General features: G+C 43.8%; 1 protein-coding gene across 1 annotated transcript in view; it reads left to right on the forward strand.

Moving 5' to 3' along the window:
• LOC146864181 (sodium channel protein type 2 subunit alpha-like) overlaps positions 1 to 20699 on the forward strand; it is an 869020-nt gene that overhangs the window by 428045 nt on the left and 420276 nt on the right. The gene's annotated exons all lie outside the window — the stretch shown is intronic.

Genomic DNA, 20699 nt, shown 5'->3' on the forward strand with positions numbered 1-20699 from the left:
ATATGTTGCTATATGGATTTATATGTGATCGGCCAAAACTGATTCTGTAAATCAGGTATTCTTTTTGTTTTTGTGCATTCTTATTTTTGTGCACCCCTGTGGAGCTTATGCATACAAAATCCATGAATCGAGCAACGTATGTTTACATATTGTGCAGGGGGTCCTGCAGAAGTGTGTGGAATTGAGACATCTACTGTTAACTGGTGCATATCCCTTACTGTCCAGCCTGTTGATCCCTGCCTCATTTAGATTTGGGAAGCAGCTTTATTTCCGATTTCAGAGCCTCAGCACACTCGTCTCGTTGGGAACAATCTGAATTATTCTGCCCAGGGCAGCCACTGTGCTTTCAAGAAGGAAATCATTTTAAATAATCTTAACGTGCAGCAAGGAAACTCCATGTGCTTCAGGTGTCATATGGCGTGTGCCTCATAGGTAGAACTGTGCTTGTATTGGACAACATAATAGTGCTGCTAGCTCACAGTGCACCATTTGCACCTCTAACCTCACAGGTTAACAAATGTCTGTGCAACCTCAGAACATGACAACCCTAACTCTCCAAAGAAATCCTGGTAGAAGATCTAGAAACACACACGAAATACACAGTTTCAATATTTATTGAGGCAGTGGTATTTTGAGTAACATTTGTGTGTTGCAATTACTAATAGAATGAAACATATTAGCATGATTAGAAAAATAAGAACAGCGGAGAGGATGAATAATTCCACCATTGTACTAAAACAATGAATATATGCCGGCATATATGTGGTGTAATATAGTGTGCTCCATTCTAGCGCTAACCTAGTTTTGCCAGGGTGGGTAATCTGACTAATAGCCCATTACCTTCAGGCAAGTGTCATCAGGCTGTCCGTCCTGGTGTAGAGCGGGGTCATCTCTTGTGGAGATCACAGGGATCAGCTGAGCTGGAATTCCGGATTGCCATGACCTTAAAGTGACAGCAGAGTCTTCCTCTGATTTAAACGAGGAAGCAGATTTGTATATGTAATAACCAGTGCCCATGCTGACATGTCGAGGGCAACATCAGGCCGCAATTGTTTATATTAGATAGATAGTGTTGTTGCCTATCGGGCAATAATAGCCGATGACATTTTGTGCAGTGAACTCTATACATCATACTGAGGGGCAAATTTACAAGTCCCTTGCGCCACTTTTGGGTCACTTTTCCCATGTTAAAAGTGACGCAAAAGTGGAGCAAGGGGCTTGTAAATCTGCCCCTGAATGTTCAAGGTGTCATGATAGTGTGCCTACAAAGTTGCAATGGAAGCAAAAACATTTTCAGAAAACGCTACCCTGCACTGTCACATACACAAGCATATGGCAAAAGTCACCGCCTTTCAGAAAGAAGGCAACTTAAGAAACGTGAGCATGAAAATAGTGTTATTTCTGATCGGGCCACATGACACCTACTCCTTGCATGTAAGGCAATGCAAATAAGTGCTAGAACATAAGGGTCATGAAATAAAATGAACCCCTAAAATCTAGAAGGCATTAATGCCTCTTTGATACCTAAAAGCATAATGAAAGCCACACATTTCTTAAAGTTTCAAAAATATTGAATAGCCATTCAAGTAAAGGCACTATAAAAGCAAAGGTTAAAAAGGCATATATTTAGCAAGAAAAGCAAAGCTGAATTAAAAAGATCCCCCTATTCAAAATGGGCGATTGTTTAAATGTTGCGAGAAGTAGACTAAACATTGCTGCTCCCAGCTACCGAAGACGATGTTCCTATAGGCATCCATCGAAATCCATGGAGCAAATATGTTTTCATCCAGCTCCCTCAGCAGCCGCCGAAGGGGGTGCAGCCAGTGCAGAAATATCCAATTCACCTGGATCAGAAGCATCTTGGGAGGACTCGTAAAATGCATTCAGGCGGAGCAACGGCAAGCGCCATGGAAAACAGCACAGGTGGACCATTAATGTACCCATCAATAGGGCAATGTCCTGGGACTGAACCATTGCTTCCCTAGGCATATGTCCAATGTGCACTTGAAAGCACACAGAAGACAGCAGAATATGGGCTGTATACAGTATAGCCACACAGGCCTGAATGGCAAGATCCAATGTGCAAGGGTTTGCCAAAGCATTGCATTATTTGTTCATTGCACAGGAGAACATGTCGAGCTGCCAGGTCAATTCAGCGTCATAATGGGACATCCATTGTGGACCTGAAAAAATAAAAACACAGGTCTGACAATCAGGAGCAGGACCAGCGGAAGACCTCTAAAAACACTTCCAATCACAGAGTGTATGAATTATGGAGTAACTCTGAAGTCTGTCTGGAATGTACTAACCAAACCAGAGCCAAGGGCCTTAAAAAGTACACTACTCCAGCTATATTTGACATATTAAAAATGCAGTGCACAAGCTCCCCAAAAAGGTGTGAGAAATGTGTTCATAGTAGCGACTGTATTTCAGAAATGGACCTTGCAACTTGAATAACAAATATCTCCCATGCAAAACTTTAAAGACACATCTTTCTGGAATAATGAGGCTTTCTCTCTGCTCAAAGCATCAGAGCTTATGTTCGAAATATTAATCGAAGGCCACAATGTCGCCTCCCTAACTGTATGTGCAGATGGAAATAATTATTTTGTACAAGAGGTCATGGCTGCAGAAACCGTCACCAGCAAGACAATTCCCAGTTTCATTCCACAGCAACTCTGATCATTCAACATCAAATAACTCCCATTCGAGAGCAATCTGAAGGCTGTGCATATAACAGCAGCTGGAGAACCCTTCAGGTAGCAAGACAAATTAGCAATGGGCACATTACATGTGCTGTGCAGCGGAATTTCCCTACACACTAAGGAATGCTAGTATCGTAGTCAGTCTTGCCATTCCTACAGCGGTCTCCAAAGGGTAAGATCCTTCAATCGTGTACATACCCTTTCTCCCAGCGCTTCATACCTGCCTACTTGTTGGTGTTGTGAACAGCATTGAAGGTGGAATCTCAAAATTGACACAGAAATAAACCTGTGGATTATTCAATCCGTGGAAGGTGATTTTGCCAAAGGCAATTTGTTCAACTTCTCTGTGTGTAACAAAGTGTATGTCGCTTCTTTCCTTGCCATGATCTTTTGCTGTTTAGTAAGATTATATGGTAAAAACTGATTTTTAACATTATGGTGCTGCCAAGGTATGCGACCGATGCGAAGTGTCTGAAGATTGCAGCTCAGTAATATGATAGCCCTAAGCTGTGGTTGCCCATGTTGTAAAGTGGACATATCACCCTGTATGATGTCTATCGCAGACCAGACAATGTTACTCAAAGAGTATATTCTAGTAGACAAGGTGGTCATACCATTATCTACTACTGCCAGAGTCCTTTCTAAATTTGCCCTTTCAATCTCGCACAGTCTTTCAGCAGCCTCCTGCTGGGAAAGTTTCCAAACTTCATTATATATTGAATACAAGAAGTGCTTTTGACATGGTTTTTGAGGATCTAGGACAAAGTCCTGTATTACGATGTCATCAGAAAGAAGAATTGGCCACATAATACGGTTTGGTAAGCGCTATTGACACAAAGCTCTCGTTTTTGCAGCCAGTGAGGGGCACTAAAAGGACAGTTCTTGTGCCTTCAACAGCCAAGACCAGTATTGATTCTCTGTAAGATAGCCCAAAATATTTCTTGTGCAAAATCTTCTCCCTAACCAGGTCCCCAATCTTAGGGATCCAACCAGAGGTCACTTGGGCTTCCTTCATTCTCCAATAGTGGTGCGTTTTACTTGGACATTGTTTTGTCCGTCCCGGAAGCTGTGGAGTTCATGGAAAAACCTCCAAACTTCCATTGATTTCAAAAGGTGTTTCTGCCACCAATAATGGTGGGACTATCGAGGTCAGGCACTCACATTTTAAAACCGAACAGGATCTCATCAGGAGTCTGATCATCCAGGGATTTTGTAGGCAGATTGTTTAGTGCTCTTTGGACCCCATATATGAAATGGACCCAACAGCAACCTGAGCCCAATACATTTACTGCTAAAGACTTCTTTAAGTCCCAATTGTTCCTCTCCACAACTGAATTTCCCTCAGGATGATATGGGGAAGAGTACTGCACAGTCACACCAAACCTACCCATGGTGTCTTTGTAAGCCTTAGAGGTGAAGGCTGGCCCCTGATCAGCCAAGTTAGGTTCCACCTGAGACGATGTTGAGGTCTTTAGCCAATCAAGGCACAACTTCCCAACACTGTAAGTTTTTACCACTCCTGAGTGTTGTGTTTATGCGTAATATGGGTCAGGCCTGTAGATCATAAACCCTTTTGTGGCACCCATAAAATGTGCCTGACATCCGTTGTTATCTAATGGCCACACTAACCATCCCCCATGATTGGTACCTGAGGACGTGTTTGTGCCATTGCAAAGCACAGTGTATAATGCTTCCTCTAATTTGTGAACTGCTGCCAGTCCGCAAAATGTGCAAACGTAGGATTTTTTGGTTTTGGTTTTTGTTTAAATCCTTTATCTTAGCTCGGCCAGGACATCACATTTGTTGCTCAGTTTTGTTCAGGAAAATCACTTGATGTGGTGTTAGGCATACTTGTTCCCATGAACCTGCCAATCTTTAGTTCCCCAAATTGATGTCACATCTGCTGTCTCCCTCCAAAAGTCAAACTCTTGTGTGGACAGCTGGGAGAGAAAAGATGCAGAAAAAATCAGCTTGAACCTTTAATAATAAGACCCTGGTTCTGTTGAATTGGGACCTGAAAAATAGGCAAACTTCTGTGCAAAGGTTCTGGAGCCATCCTCAGGTGGTGTAGGGTAGTGTTTCCATTGTGTGTATTTGAATACTGCACGTGGAGTACTTGCTTTATGCAAGAAATTATGACTATGATGCTGAAAACAGAACATTTTATTATAGTTAGCACTAGCCATATACAGTTCATTGGAATTCTAAATAGTTGAATGTTCTAGCTCTTATAGCATCTCATGTAATGTCTCAATCCTCAGAAATAGAACTAGAGGTGATAAATTCATTCAATTAAATTTGAAACAAATAGGGTATTTGTAAACATTCAGTAGGACCAAGTATATCATACTTTACCCTGTTCCAAACAATCCCATCCGGACCTGGAATACTTAAAATGTTCAACAGGGAAAGGTATCTTCACACTTTATGGGATGAAGAATGTGGTGTCAAATTCAAGTTCACAGGTTCAACAGCTGAGCGTTCTGGGAGATGGTGTCCATTTAGAATCAGGAATAAGACTGTCACCAAATCCAAAGGAAGAAGAAAAGCATTGTAATTCAAGGGTATAACCATGGAGTAACAAAACACGTCTTCAGCTGCGAAAAGTAGAATACATGCCATCTACCTTACAGAGGTGGAGGTGAATCAGATGCATCTGAAGAGAAGTAATTGCATTTTATGATGCAGCCAAAAATTGTTTTATCTATTTGTGGCAGCTCTGGAGCTTCCGTAGAACCTGGAGTTTTCCCAGACTGCGGTACTTTGACATAAACTTCATACGATTTGTGGTTCAGACCTGAAATATGGGGTTCAGGACTGAAATTTGTGTTTCCGTACATGTTGTTTTTGTTGTATTTGTTGACGTAGCAGGTAAAAGAGAAATTTCATTCCTGGCTATCCCCAGCCGGGGAAAAATGATTCATCAATGATTAAGGCTTCTGACAGGATTTTCTGTATGGTAGTGTAAAAAATAAATTGGAAAGGAAAATTTCAACTTGCATACAGTATTAGAGTTTTTAAACATGTAAACAATCACTTTACAAGGCAATTTACTCTTTTAAAACAAAAGCACAAGTAAATCACATGTAGGGAAGATGTGCTTGCTTTAAACGAGTAGGAAAATAACATGAAGGAAAAATTGTAGTAGTCTATCGTTCTCAATGCGCTTCTATAACTAGGCCCAAGCCATATTTTCTTTCGACCCTTGCTCACAGTTAAATAGATATTTTTTCAGAATTTTGCCTAGCACAAACATCCTGCTAAGGAATGTGCTGACTTCAAGATTATGTTTTTGCTTCATCACACCATAGTAGATTATCTCTACTAGCCTTAACAATGAACTTTCATGTGAATTCATAATGAATAAACTGTTAGAATGACAAATAATTTAGATATATTTTATGTATGCTCAACCAGGACATTGTTGATAGATTTGTTTCATTGCATTTGACTAGCTCTTTGTATTCACAACAGGACATTGAACGCAGCTATTAGCTTAGGTAAGAAGTAACCCTGGGCGTAGTTCGCGTAGCCGCACTTCGCACAGCTTCGCGAAGATGTTCTTGCACTACGCGACCTTCGCGTAGCTTCGCGAACTTGCGTAGTTGCTTGGTGCGCCCGTTCGCGATGGCTTTTTCTTGTTCGGGAGCGCGGTGAGCGTGCTCGGGGAGCTGTTTGCATGCTTGGGGGATATATCTCGCGATCCTACCCATGCGGTCGCCAATGGGCGCGGCCATCTTGTTTTTCAATTGTCCCGCCCTCTCGCAATGCCTTATTTCCTGTTCCGGGTCGTGGATAGTGTGTTCGCGATGTGCATTGACGTGTTCGGGAGCGCATTTTACTTGTTCGCGATGAATAGTACATGTTCGCGAGAAATATCGCGCAAACTTACCCACGCGGTCGCGAATGGGCGCGGCCATCTTGTTTTTCACTCTATGTTATGGTTCTGGGCCTACTTTTGTATCCTCCCTTTATCTTTGCAATCCTTTGTCTTTAAAGCATTTTTTGTGACTTTTTTTAGTTATTATCTATCGCTCTCTTTGCCTAAGTTTATATTTTGCATTTTATTTCTACTTTTACTGTGTTTTTGTTACTTTTATAAAGTTCTTTCTATCTTCTTCCCCCTAACTTTTTTTCCCCTTCTAACTTTTCTTTTCCACCTCCCACCCACCCCAGAACCATGGCCAAGGGCACACCGAGTGCCAAGGGCAAGAGACCTGCAGGAGCAGAGAAGGTCCGCCTGCCTTGCGGCAGAATGTGTCCTGCAGGGGTGCAGGCCCGGCAACTGTTTGGGGAGGAGGAGGTGGCGGCCCTTGTTTTCTTCATCCAGCGCCTCCTCCCCTTGACCTTGGCAGCAGGCGGCAGGCCCGGCTCCGGGTACGCTACACAGGAGCAGCACCGTCGGTGGGCGAAGGTGCACCCACAACCAGCTAGCCCACCGGTGGTCCGACATCCTGGACCGGGAGCAGGACCTGTTGGACCTGCTAGGTGTCGAGGTCGTCGGGCTTGGTGAGTAACTGATTGTGTATATTACATTTGAAGAACAACAAGATTACTGCTGCGTGCCAAGCGTTGCTGGTAAATTACGTTCCAAAAAGCAAAATGTTCTTTGATTTAAGGACCCAGGTGCACGGTGGTACTCTTACTTGTTTGCAACTTAGTTTGCGCTAGCTTGTGCTGATGCTGATTATGTAAGAGTTTATTTTACAGAACTGAAGTTAGGTAATGCGATTTGCTAGAGAGACTCTAGTCCTTCCATTGTCCTACTGTGAAATAGTGGTGGATGAATATTGGATACTAGGTTTAGTTTGTTAGTAGTAGTTAATAATTGTTTTATGCGGTCTGCGTGATGCCTCCTCTGTCACTGAGTGCTACTTACCCCAGTCCTCCGTCGAACCTTTTGTACTTTGTTTAGTGAGTGATAGGCTTAGCATGGTCAGTCAGTAGCAGAACTAGATCAGAATCATGCAACCAACCCACAATTTGTTGTATGTATGTATGCACGAATGTATGCATGTTTCCTCCATCTCATCTATGCATTTGATGGCTGAAAAAAATGGAAATGCAGACTTAGTGAACAATTGGCCCATCTGGAATAGGTGGTGTAGGTCAGGTGGTACTTACTAGGCTTTGTTAGTATTTGTAATCAGAATGATTATGGAACACTGGAGTGTTCATAAATAAGTAGACGATCCGTAAATGCAGGAAGCAGCCAGTAGTCGATCCATCTGATTAGATAGGTCAATTTTTATTGCAATAGTTATTTCCTAAAATGTTGTTTGACTTATTTTTCCAAATGATTTATTATTATTTGTTTCACAGCACTCCTTAATGCTTCTCTCTTTCTTTATTATATTTTACATGATCATCAGCACCACCCAGGGGCAAGAAGACGGGGTCGGAGTCGACGGGGGAACCACAGGACCGCTCCTCTACCGAGGCTCCTGCTGCTGGCCCCAGTAAGTCCTCCAGTGGTTGTATTGACATTTATATTTCCCTAAATTTTACTGCATCTTTTTTTCCGAACTATAAATTATGGTTCCACTTTCTAAATCTATTTTTTACAAAAGCTTACTTCTTTGACCTTGACTATCTGTTTCCAAATTCTGTTTATCCCTGCCTCTAACTAAGTTGCTTCTAACTGCCTCTGCTATGACTCTCTGTACTACTACTACTACTACTATTACTAGTATTACTCTGTGTGTAGCGAAGCTTGCACAGTTGCCCACTCTTTATAGAAGTTTTTCTTTGGAATAATAAAACTCTGATTGACCAATAGCTCTAGCCACTGTGTCCTGTCCTTTGGGTTGTCCTCTTCAAGTCTTCTCAATGTTGAGGCTTTGACAATTACCACAAACAAAATGGCCAACCAGATATTGGACTAGTATTTTTGATCGGATAGTACATGATACTACTATTGTCTAGTGATTCTGCAGAGCCACATACAGAACTATGCACAACAAAATAGGATGTTGCTGATGGCAGGTTGGACCTTACTGATCACACCTCAGTCTGAAGAACCCAGGATCCCCTGACCGACTAGCTATAGTGTCTCACATTAGGGTCCCACTCCCGACCCCCCCCCACAAAGAAGATACACAATGTTGATGATGACTGAGACAGACAACCCAGAACATAATAACACCATTTTGCTCACTCACTTGTGTAAGTCCACCCCACCACACCAAATACCACAGGGTCTATGTGTAAGTTCAAAAGGTTTATTTGAAACAAGTATCAAACTCTGTACATCGTTAATATGAAATTTAATTTACTACAGCCATAGTCAATAAGCCAGCAAAAAGCATAACATTAAAACAGTAAACATTTACAAGTGCATGACAACAAAAACAAGAGCCAAGATCTTTTGAATTCTGGAAGACCCCTCACCGTAGAACGTAGAAATACTGGTTACATCATCTTGCATCCAATATGCTCTGTAAATCTCTGGTTTGTAGAAGGGAATCTTCCGCCTATTATATATGAGAAAAATGCTGCGAGTTAGCCGTTAGATAGTATACTGGTGAATGCTAGCATTTTGCAGTCATGGCAAAAAGTGTAACATGTATGTGATGGCTAAGCAATATAAACTAAACAAACTCAATAAGTTTTTTTTTTTTTCGACCTCTTCCCTTGTATGCAACAGTCAAGTGGCCTCAAAGGCATCTACTGTACATGTCAATAAGCTGGCAGGTATAATTAAATATGCAGCAAAAGAGTAGTAGTCGACATGATGAATCTAAAAGGGTTACACATGGCTCAGGCTAACTTTCAAAAGAGTAGAGTAGGACTAGATGACCCTAGGAAGTTGAACCATATCACTACTAGTGTATGTTGCATTAACTTTTTTTTCAATGTTCCAAGTGAACACTTAAAATAGGGGGAGGTTTCCAGGCATCTAAAAAATTTGTGATGTTTTTTTCTAGGCACACTACCATCCACCAGTGCCGTCGGGGCCAGCGATGCGGCCATTCCGGAGGGGGCAGGCGAACTGGCGGCACCTGCAGGAGAGACAGGGGGGGATCCAGCAGCAGTGGCCGGCGGCGGTAAGTTAAATTCATTACTTCTTGACATTACAGCTAGATGGAAGTGTGTTCACTATTTCACTGTACTGTGCGACTTATTATTATACAACAGTTGAAGAAGACACCCTTTACTTAGCATTAGCAAAGTGAGTAGAGTAACCAATGGCCTCTTCTATTTGACTCCAAAATCAGCTGTGAATGTTTTATGGAGAAGACAAACTCAGATCAGATGACCTTGATGGATGTGTTGAACAAAGAGGGAAAGAACTAAGGGTGGAAGGACGGGCGAGATAAATAATATGACTGACTGGCAGAGAAGGATATGTTGTTGGAAGCATGCATAGGTGGCTGATAGTAATCAGATCAGATGCATGGGTTGTTGAAGGATGGGTGGAAGGTGAAAGAATGCCTGCCTGGGTGGGGAAACAGTATGGGTGGATAGTGCTAGATAGCAAAAATCAGTGTTGTTTGGTTCAAATTCAAAGCCAAGGCAAGCAAGGAAGGAGCGGAAGCATGGGTGGTTGTTGGTGAAACCAACTAAGTATGAGAGATTTAAAAAAGAAGGATAAACGTTTACTTTAATGGATGTATGCCTGGATGTACTATCATCAAGAGACAGTATAGGTGGAAAGTGTCACTGGAGATTCTTACTTTGAAGAAAATGTAAAAGAAACTGTGCAACAGTAGCAAAGCCTAGGGGAATATAGGTAGTATTATCAGAATACAGTACACTTGCAGTAGTTTGCAAGCACGTCATATATATTTATATATATCTATATTATCAAGCGGAAACCCCTTCCTCCCACTCTGGGGACCACTCTCTACCTATTATTATTAATGTATTTGCGATTGGGGCAGCAAGCCTGCAAAGGGTGGCCTATCTGTTTATGGTTATTGGTTACACAATGAATGAAAGCAAAGTACCCTCTGCAGTAGCGGTTGGTGGTGGGAGTGTTGGCGGGCGGTGACATGGGGAGGGGACGGGTGGGTGGCACTGGTGAGTAAACTGTGTATTACGGCCAAATACAGGTAATCAACATAAAAATAAATACAATTATTTTCAAGGTGCGCACTGCACCGCCGAATGCGATGCAGTGCGTGCAACAATTTTTTTTTTTTATGTATTGTTTAATTACCTGTGATTGTCCTTAATCCATAGTTTACTATCCCCACCCTGCACCTTCCCACGTCACCGACTCACCGCCTGGCAGCACTCCCACCACCGACCGCTACCGACCTGATGTTGTATCGTATTAGCATCTATAATATGAATATAAGCAATGATCATTGGATCCAATAAATAATCAGCCTTTTTGTAGTACCCATGGCAGGGTGTAAGTGAAATTGTGCATGCCATTTGCCCTCATGTAACAGAGTATGACCAGTGCCAACGGCCGTAAGGCGTCATACAAAAATATGAGGTTCCCCACCTGCAGACAGTAGTAGTAAATAAAACTAACGTGAGTCTGCATCATGTGGCTCATATCTGTTTCTCTTGGGTGCAAGCTTAGCTAACGGAGCTGGCATGCCGGCTACAACAAGGTTATGTAATTGGGCTAAACTACAGATAAGAACAACACGACTGGTGTACCGGAGTACATAGTACGATTATATTTATAATGTCGGAAACTTTCACAAATGTTAGAGTCCAAGGAAGTAGGATTAGAGATACTTACCACCAAATCACAAATGTTATGAACTGTGCTTGCTAGTGATACTGTGACACTATGTGTTGAATGATTTTAGTGTTTCTGTTTAGCTAAGAGTATTGGCTACAACATGTTCTTTTTCTTTCTTGATATAGATACTCCTTCCACACCCACTAAACCATCAAGGAAGGAGTTGGCCGCTAGGGACCGGCGCCGGAAACTGGAGGCCATCTGCGAACATTATCGCCGGCTGGTGGCTCAGGCGGAGGAGGAGGCGGCTGCAGCTGCAGCCTCCTCCAATGCCCCGGGCCCCAGTCAGGCCCTGCCTCCACTTTCACGGCGCCGTGGTCCGGCATCCGCCCGCCGCCGCGCCTCTATTTCCAGCACTGCTGCCCCCCACCCTGCATGTAACTGTAGGGCATTTCGCCGCCAGCTGCTCCGCCGGATGGCCCGCTTAGAGGAGAACATGGAGGAGCGGGTAAAGATCCTGGTGGACAAACAAATTAAGGCCCGCCGACAATAGAGGACCTCGTAGTTTGCCCCTTTTTTAATTCCTTTTGTTGGTGGGTGGGTTTTTGGGCATTGGGGATTCTTTCGGACATTGGGACTCTTCAACTTTCGTTTCTTTTTGGACATTGGTTGGGGTTAGGGAGGGGGGTGGGTTAGGTCAGAGTGGGATAGTTTATTTTTGTTAGGGGATATTAAAAGTTATTCTATTTACTTATACGATGTTAATGTTTTGTGGTGGGTTACAGTTTTCAGAATTCAATCTAAGTTACATGGTTTGTTACTTTGTTTCCGTACTGCTGCATGCCCACAGCCAGTGTTTGATTTAAAAGATCTGCCGATTTTGTAACACACAAACCGATAGATGCAGTACCCCTCAATGAGTTATTTTTAATTGTCATAATAGTACTGTCAGTCTCTCCTCCTAGTCCATACCTCCTGCCAAACGTATCTTACCTGTGATTGATGATGAAGTTCGGCACACTGATGGCTGCATAGTTGGTTTCCCAAATTGACGGAGAAGATGCCATTATTGTGGTGGCAGTAGTAGACACTGGCAATAGTATTTGAAAAAAGAAAGAGAAAGTCACTTGACTGAGAGACTGTGGGAGGAGTAGTAGAACAGAACACAAAGTAAACTACAGCATGGGTGGGAAAGCAGAAGAAGATCCTTGCCCTGCCTTAGTTGAAATTCAATTAGTGTTGCTTTCACCACATCTGCCCCAGCAAGCGTGTGATCAATTGGTGTACATTTAATGTAGTTATCACATCACACCTCAATATAAATCACACAGCCCGGGGGAAGAGGGTTAGGGATTGATGAATGGATGGGAAGTGGGGTTTTGGGAAAGGTTTGAGAAAGAAAAACAGACAGTATGCATGGACACAACAAAAGTAAAACACAATCTTGTAAGACGACCATGATCCATTATCAAAGAAATCAAAGTATGAAGTGAGAAAAAGCAAATGCATGCATGCTGAGGAAGATAACTTGATGGTTAATGATAATGAGTTGTACTTACTATAACTACTATTACCCAATGAGACAGTACAGTCAGGGAAGAAATTGAAATTTGCCTTGCCTGTCTGCCGCCCTCAGAGCTCAGACCGAACCCAATTACATGCTGTACCGGGCTTTCTTTATTTTTCAAGCTAGCTAAGCAAATTAAAAAATAGTTGTAGGGATCAATTACCAAACAAACCACAACACACAGTCGTAATGATTGTAGAGAAAAAAGCAATCAAATAAATTTAAAGACGAATGATGATACTAAAGTTACTGTATTATCCTGGTCCAAATGTGTAGTTGCATCATTCTCGCCATTCCTCTTTGTCCTCCCTTCCATGGACACTCCGCACATCAATCTTGGGTACTACTGCCTGCCTGATGCGGATTGGTAAGGTAAGTGTGAGTCGTTTCTACAACTATAGCACAGGTTAAAGGCCGGCCTGTAAGTGTAGATGGAAAAACAAACGGGGTATTGAAAAATTACTGCATTTAAAAAAATAAACTCAATTACAGTGGAGTGCAAGACGAGAAGACAACACTCTGGAGAGAACACTTTCAGACTGAGGCAGCTTGGATAGGCTACATAGTGTCTACTCTACAGCATTAAGGTACAACAACAACGGGACAGGATTCAGGAGCCAGCACAGCCACAGAACAGGAGTACCGCGGCACAGGCCAGGCACCCTACCCCTTACTTACATTTTGACCGAGCCAGAGAAATGTCATATGCACTGCAGCAACCTAGCATTTTCCAAATGAAGTGACTAAATCAATGCACCACTATCCCTCATACCACTACACTCTACTCCAGTCCACCCCACTACACCGACATCTAGCCTAGGTGTGCTGTGGTTCTTGTTCAAACTGTTTACCTTTTAAGTCAGCCCATGAAACGCAGTTATTCCTTCAATTTTCTCTGATCCAACTGACTGTGTGCAAAGATAGTATGCTCAGCAGCATCATGATGATGACCGTGTGGTACGTATTCTCCAACACCAACTAAGTCTGTAGTGACTGATTAAGTTTATAATATATTCCATATTACAAAATTGCAACGGATATTGGCCGGCACCTGCAGTGGTAGGAGTACAATGTGGTTATTATTAAACAACAAGGAAACATTAACATTAACCACACCTGAGTCACTTTTACTTTTTCGATAAACTAGTATAGTTCTACTTCATGCACAATTATTCGTAGTCAGCCAGCATCCAATGCAATGCATGCCACCATCATTCACAATAATCACTCATTACCTGTCTTGGTGTTCTCTTTGGCTGTCTGATCTGATGCCTGCCTAGCCTTCGGGCAGTCAGTGATGAGTTTCTTTCGGCTTGGCAACAAAATGGAATATAGCTGGAGTCACGTTTCACTTCATATGGAGGGACTGTTAGAGACAACATGTATTGTACTATTCTCCAGCTCCATCCAATGTCTGACTTGCTTGAAATGTACTTAGGGAGAGTAAGGAAGATGGAACAGGACCCTGAGGAGTGGAGTGGACAGTTATGCACAGACGTGCAACTCCAATATGGAGAGGAGACTTTTGATGGATTTGTTGTGATTAGATTTTGAACCAGAAAAAAAAAAAACACAGTCACACACAAATAAAGGAAGGGAGAACAATTTGAAAGCCTAGTTGTCAGGGAAGAGGAGCTCGTCCTCAAACTCTGGTGGTTCGGACAGAAGTACGTCTAACAACCCACTACTTATGTCATCGAAGTCGCTCTGCTCTTCCTGCTGTGATTCACGTATTTTGTACTCCGGTGGTATAAAGTGTTGATTCATTTTGATCATGGTTAACCTCTCAACGCTTTTGGGCGAGAGACTGGTCCTTTTGACAGTAACAATGGCACCAGCAGCACTGAAAACACACTCTGAAGAGACACTTGCAACAGGGCAAGCCACATACTTTATCGCCAGCCTGCTGAGCACTGGCCATTGGCTTCTTTTCCCATACCAATACACCAATGGGCTTTGCTCCATGAAGACCTCTGTTGTGTCATCTAGATAGGCCTGAACCATCCGCTCAATGTTCAGGGGTGCTCCGATTTCCTGGGCCTCTTTTGCCTTTGCATCAGTCATGGACGTACAATACCCTTTCCGTAAAAACCAATCACCTGCCGTTTTTTTAAATGTGCCTGATGATCCTGTTGGTGCTGTTGATGTTATTGCTGGCAGTGTTGTTGACTGCTGGGAGGCAAACGCACTGCTCTTGGCCTCTGAAGTAGAACTTGACTCTGGGTGCCCTGCAGTACTTTTTCTGCCCTGGGGGGGCGGGCCTCTAATTAAGATCCTTTCGTTTTCAAAGTCAGTGGCATCCTCAGCTATCAAAGTTTTGTACTGGGCAACATCCACTTCTGAAAAAGGAATTACTTCATTACTGCGCAGCAATAATTTGTAACGTGGATCCAAAATTGAGGCAGTAATGCAGAGGTCTTCAAACTTTTGGATGCCGAGACCCCCCTGTCAACATTTTGAGGCGTAAGGACCCCCTCTTGACAAAATGTCTAAACCTGTTGACTAAATTGCGTGGGATGAAAATGTAAATAAGGTTATGTGATGCCGCGTATTTTGGGATAGCATTGCTTCATTATTTTGATATTTGTTACACACAGTAACGCTGAGGAAAGATTTCACCCAATCAGTACCCATTTATAACCAAAATACAGCAATTATCATCAGAAAGATTTCAAGTCAACCTTTGTGAAGGGCCTTCCACTCTGCAGCAATACGTGCTGCCACATTAGAAGCTCACCTGGCCCTGACCGGAAGAAGCAGGGGTCCCTTAAAACCCTGGCGGTTTTGTGTAGAGTTAAGCCTTTTACCCATGCAGCTTTCCTCTCACCCCCTCCCTTCCATCCCTCTCTCCTCTCCTAACCCCGGATCCCTCTCTCACTTTGCAGGTCATTTTCTTTCACCCCTTTTTACAACTTCTGAACTCTCCCCATTCAACCTCTCACTTCACCTTTAATCACCTCTTGCCATTCTGTCCTTTCACTGCCCTCATCTCTAACAGTCTCTCACATTTATCTCATGGCCTCTCTGGCCCTGTCACCTCCCGTGCCCCTCAGCACTTCTCATTCACCTCGTCTCTTCATTCAAATTTTTGTCTATTTGTATCTTACACCTCTCCAGTCCCCCCATTCCTCTTTCACATCTCCCCTTTGTTCTAACAGAAGCCCTCACCTTTGGATCACACTCACTTCTTGCGTGTCCACACTTCTCTTTGGCAATTCACATTTCTCCTCATCCCTGACCTCTTCAATCAAATTCTCTCACTCCCTTGCTGTCCTCTCTCATTTTGGGTGAGGATGCAAGTTCAGAATGGGATGAATGAATGTATGATTACTGATGGGCTTGTTTGAGTGAGTTGCATATTGAGTAGTGAGGGGGACAGGTGAGTGAAGTGTCACATGAATGCAGGATGAGTAGTGTACTCGTGTGACTGCAGGTTGAGGTATAGTGTGAGCAGGACAAGTGCATTGTGAGTGCAGAGTGATCACTGTGAGTGCAAGGTGAGCGGGTGAATGGTGCAAGTGCATGGTGATCAGTGTGAGTGCATTGTGATCGCTGTGAGTGCAAGGTGAGCGGGTGAATGGTGCAAGTGCATGGTGATCAGTGTGAGTGCATTGTGATCACTGTGAGTGCAAGGTGAGCGGGTGAATGGTGCAAGTGCATGGTGATCAGTGTGAGTGCATTGTGATCACTGTGAGTGCAAGGTGAGCGGGTGAATGGTGCAAGTGCATGGTGATCAGTGTGAGTGCATTTTGATCGCTGTGAGTGCAGGGTGAGCGGGTGAATGGTGCAAGTGCATGGTGATCAGTGTGAGTGCATTGTGATCGCTGTGAGTGCAAGGTGAGCGGGTGAATGGTGCAAGTGCATGGTGATCAGTGTGAGTGCATTGTGATCACTGTGAGTGCAAGGTGAGCGGGTGAATGATGCAAGTGCATGGTGATCAGTGTGAGTGCATTGTGATCACTGTGGGTGCAGGGTGAGCGTGACAATGAAGGGCGAGAATGAGGAATGAGTTGTCTGAATGCAGGGTGCATTCCCAGACCCGTGAAGTAACTCAGCATGTTATTGACGGGGGCGTAGACTTTAATATCTAAGTTAAACTATTGCGGCATTAATCGGGGATCGTGGGTGAAGGAAATAAATAATGTGCTGATCCTGCAACAAACTTCCAGTCCTATGGTTAGGGTTGCCAGCAGATTATTTTGGTGGCCCAGTCGGTACAAAAAAAAGCAGTCACCTAAAGCGGTATTTTCAGCACTTATCTGTGCATACTTCCCAGGGCCGGCTTTAGTGCTGGTGGTGCCCTGTGCGACAATGTTTGTTGGTGCCCCCCACAATGACCACCCCCACCATGGATTCTCTCACTAGCACCCTTTAACAGTGACCAAGTCTCCATAACCACACTCTCTCAGATGCATTGAATTAGTTATATAGTGCCACTCATACCAGTGTAGGGTGTCCGAGCACTTTGCATCGCACACACATTACACAGAGACAATCAATCATAAGTGTGTAAATCAGTGTATAGGAAATGTTACATAAGCCAAAGGACTAAAAGTATAGGAGTCACATGTCATCCATACTGGTAGGCAGTATAGTTCAAGAGTGCTTGGTGTGGAGAAGCACAAACTCAGAGTCGAAAAAGAAACAGCATAGTTGGGAGTTTCCTTTAATAATAAGAATTGATTTCTAGCCAAATTAACCCTTTTTGCAACATTAATCAATGTTCTAATAATGTATACTTTGTAGTGTGCATGCTGTTCTAGGATGAAAGTTAATAGCTCACTATCCTATATTAGGACTTTAAGTTATAAATTGCAAGTAACAAAAGGATGTCTCTTTTGAAAGCAGTAACCTGCTGATCTCTTCACATCATACGCACTCTGTAATCTACTTGGTACACGTTCTGTGCAGCAGGCATATTAACCCTCTGCACTAACTTCACCTAAGTCAAAACCTCAACTATACAACATTCTGATCTCTCTCCAGGAAGATAATTAATCACGAGTTATCTTGACATTTATGTGAGGCCTGGTAATTGCCGGGGAAAGAAACAGAAACGCTGCAGCAGGTGCTTCAAAAGCACAATAAACTTTCACACACGGCGCCCCCAGGAAGCCAACTTTGTATTCCTTTCCATGAAATGCATTCTCACACTACGGCAGTGAATGTAAAATCCAAATGTAAGGAATAGGCACAGTGGGGACCCAGGGGGTACTGGAACCAGCAAAAAAACCTAAGCCTCTGTAAGCAGTTTACAAAGGCATGTTAAATGGTCTTTAAAGACCTGTGAAAAAACACGGGGGCCGGAGATAGGAATCCAGACACTGCCCAGCTGAGCCCCCAGCAGCTCAAGTTTCACTGCAGCAGCCCGGGCTGACTGGGAAGGCGCGACCCCCTTTGCATCACTCCACGGCCCCCCTGGGGGTCGCGCCCCACAGTTTGAAGACCCCTGCAGTAATGTAATGTGGATGTGACACAATGTTATTTTGAATCCTTGTATTGTCAGATAAGCGAGCGACTAAGGTGTCTGCCAAATAATATGCGTCTACTTTGTCATCCACACCTGCGTACATTTTTAACACCTCCTTCAGCTCTTGCTCTAGCATGTACAACAATGGGATAGCTTGGCCCATAGTACAGTCCTCCCTGCTCACTTCACGTGTGAAGACCTCAAAAGGAAGTAGCATCTCTGTCAGGCATTTGACGAGGTCCCATTGGGCCATCTCAGCAGTCATGCCTTTCACAGTAGGATTCCCTGACCTTTTCATGACATACCAAATAAGTGGTATGTACTGCTCAAACAGAAGCTCAAGCATGTAATACGTTGAGTTCCAACGTGTTGGCACCTCCTGGATGAGTGCTTTGACTGGCATTTTATGCTCTTGTTGAATGACCCTCAGCTGCTTCCGTGCTTTAAAAGAATGGTTGAAATGTGTGCATATTCTTCTGCAGGTGGTCAGTAAGCTGCTGACTTTGCTTTCATTTTTCAGAAAGTCCTGAACAACAATGTTAATGCAGTGTGCCAAACATGGCACCCTGAAATAGCCACCATCTTTCATGGCCCTAACTACATTACTGCCATTGTCCGTGGCAACAAAACCAATGGTAAACCCTCTTGGTTGCAGCCACTCAAACACCTTGCTGTTAAACTCATCCAAAATGTTTGCAGCAGTATGAGATTTCTCCATAGCAAACATGGCTACAGTTGCATGTTTGCGAGTGTCTTTAAAAATCTCAGCGGTTTCAACAACACCGTCAGATATCTTATCTTTAACACCCGAAAAAGAGACCCAGTGTGCAGTGATGCACATGTAAACAGTGGCTTGGCAACTGGTCCACATGTCTGTTGTCAGGTGTATATTCTGAACAGCACTCTGTTTTAAGGCATTTCCAAGCAATTCCAGCACGTCGTGATGTAGTGCTGGAACAGCAACTCTTGCGAAGTAGTAGCAGCTGGGAACTTTCCATTTTGGGCAGATGGTGGTCACAAATTCCAGAAAACCCACCCCTTCAACAAAAGAAAAAGGGAGAAGGTCCAGTGCTAACATTTTAGCCAGCTTTGCATTGTACAAACGTGCTATTGGGTGGTTGCGTTCGTACTGCCCCTCCGGCCTACTAAACATGCTAAGAATGGTAAGCTGCATGGTATTCCTTCCTGTGGTCAACGTCGCACTTTTTGGGCCAGCAGTACTCCTTGGTGTCTCAGGCTGACTCTTACTCTTGTGCCAATGAGATGTGGCTGAGGATGTGGGCGTTACCACTGCAGTGCTGGGGACAGGGCTACTTTGTGCACCACTACCACAGAGAATGTCTCCCTCTTCTTCCTGTTCCACCGTGAGTGGACTTTCTACTCGTTTATGCCCAACAGTAATGGTTCCAGTTTTGATGAGACGAAGGTGCTCCTCCCACTGGATTGCGTGGTGTTTTTTCAGATGGGTCATTTGGCCTCCGGTACCATAGTTTGTACCAAGCTTACCACGACTAACAGAGGTATGACAAACGGAGCATATAGCAATGTTCTCCTCCTTTCCGCTAACCGTAAAGAAGTCCCACACTGGGGAGCTTAACTTTTGTCTCCTGCTGGAGGTGCCACTCCCACTTCCAATGCCGGATGAACTGGAGGGTGTGTGTTGAATTTGACTCTATGCAGTACCACTACCTACTTCTGCTGAGATGGTGCTTGTGCTGGATGTAGGACGCTGCCGGCCCTTTGCTAATGTAAATATGGAAGCTGGAGGTCGTGGTGGTGTTACCTGTGTTGGAGGTATGCGTGCTACATCCCTCGCAGCCATTTTGGATAGTGTAAAAATGTTGGTCTCCATCTCCTCAGGCTCGGGAGTGATGTTTGTGATGACTGGCTCATCATCATCATCATCCTGCTCTTCTACATCAACATCCATAAGTGTAAGGCTTTCTGGAACCTTCCTTTTCCCATGCCTGCTCTTGTGATGTGTTTCCCTCTCAGACTCAGTTTGTGGCTTCCAAGTGGCATCTAGATCATCAGAAGGGGGGATTGGTGAAGAACTTGGGGGCAGATTATCTGCTGTGTTCCCTCCTGCGTTGATTGTGTACTACTTTGAGATAGCGATAAGTTTAGTTAAGGCTCAGCATCACTGCTTTCCACCATTAGGCTGGCTACCTCTTCCACACTCATCTGCTTGGGCCTGGGTTGGTGGGTTGGGCCCACTGATGTGGAGGTGCTGCCCCCAGCTTGGCCCCCCGACACCGCTGCTGCAGGCGTCATTTTTGGTGTACCAAAAAAGGTTTTGGGAGGCACACCAGA

This window comes from Triturus cristatus, chromosome 2_1 (assembly GCF_964204655.1).
Source record: "Triturus cristatus chromosome 2_1, aTriCri1.1, whole genome shotgun sequence".
NCBI classification, from domain to species: Eukaryota; Metazoa; Chordata; class Amphibia; order Caudata; family Salamandridae; genus Triturus; species Triturus cristatus.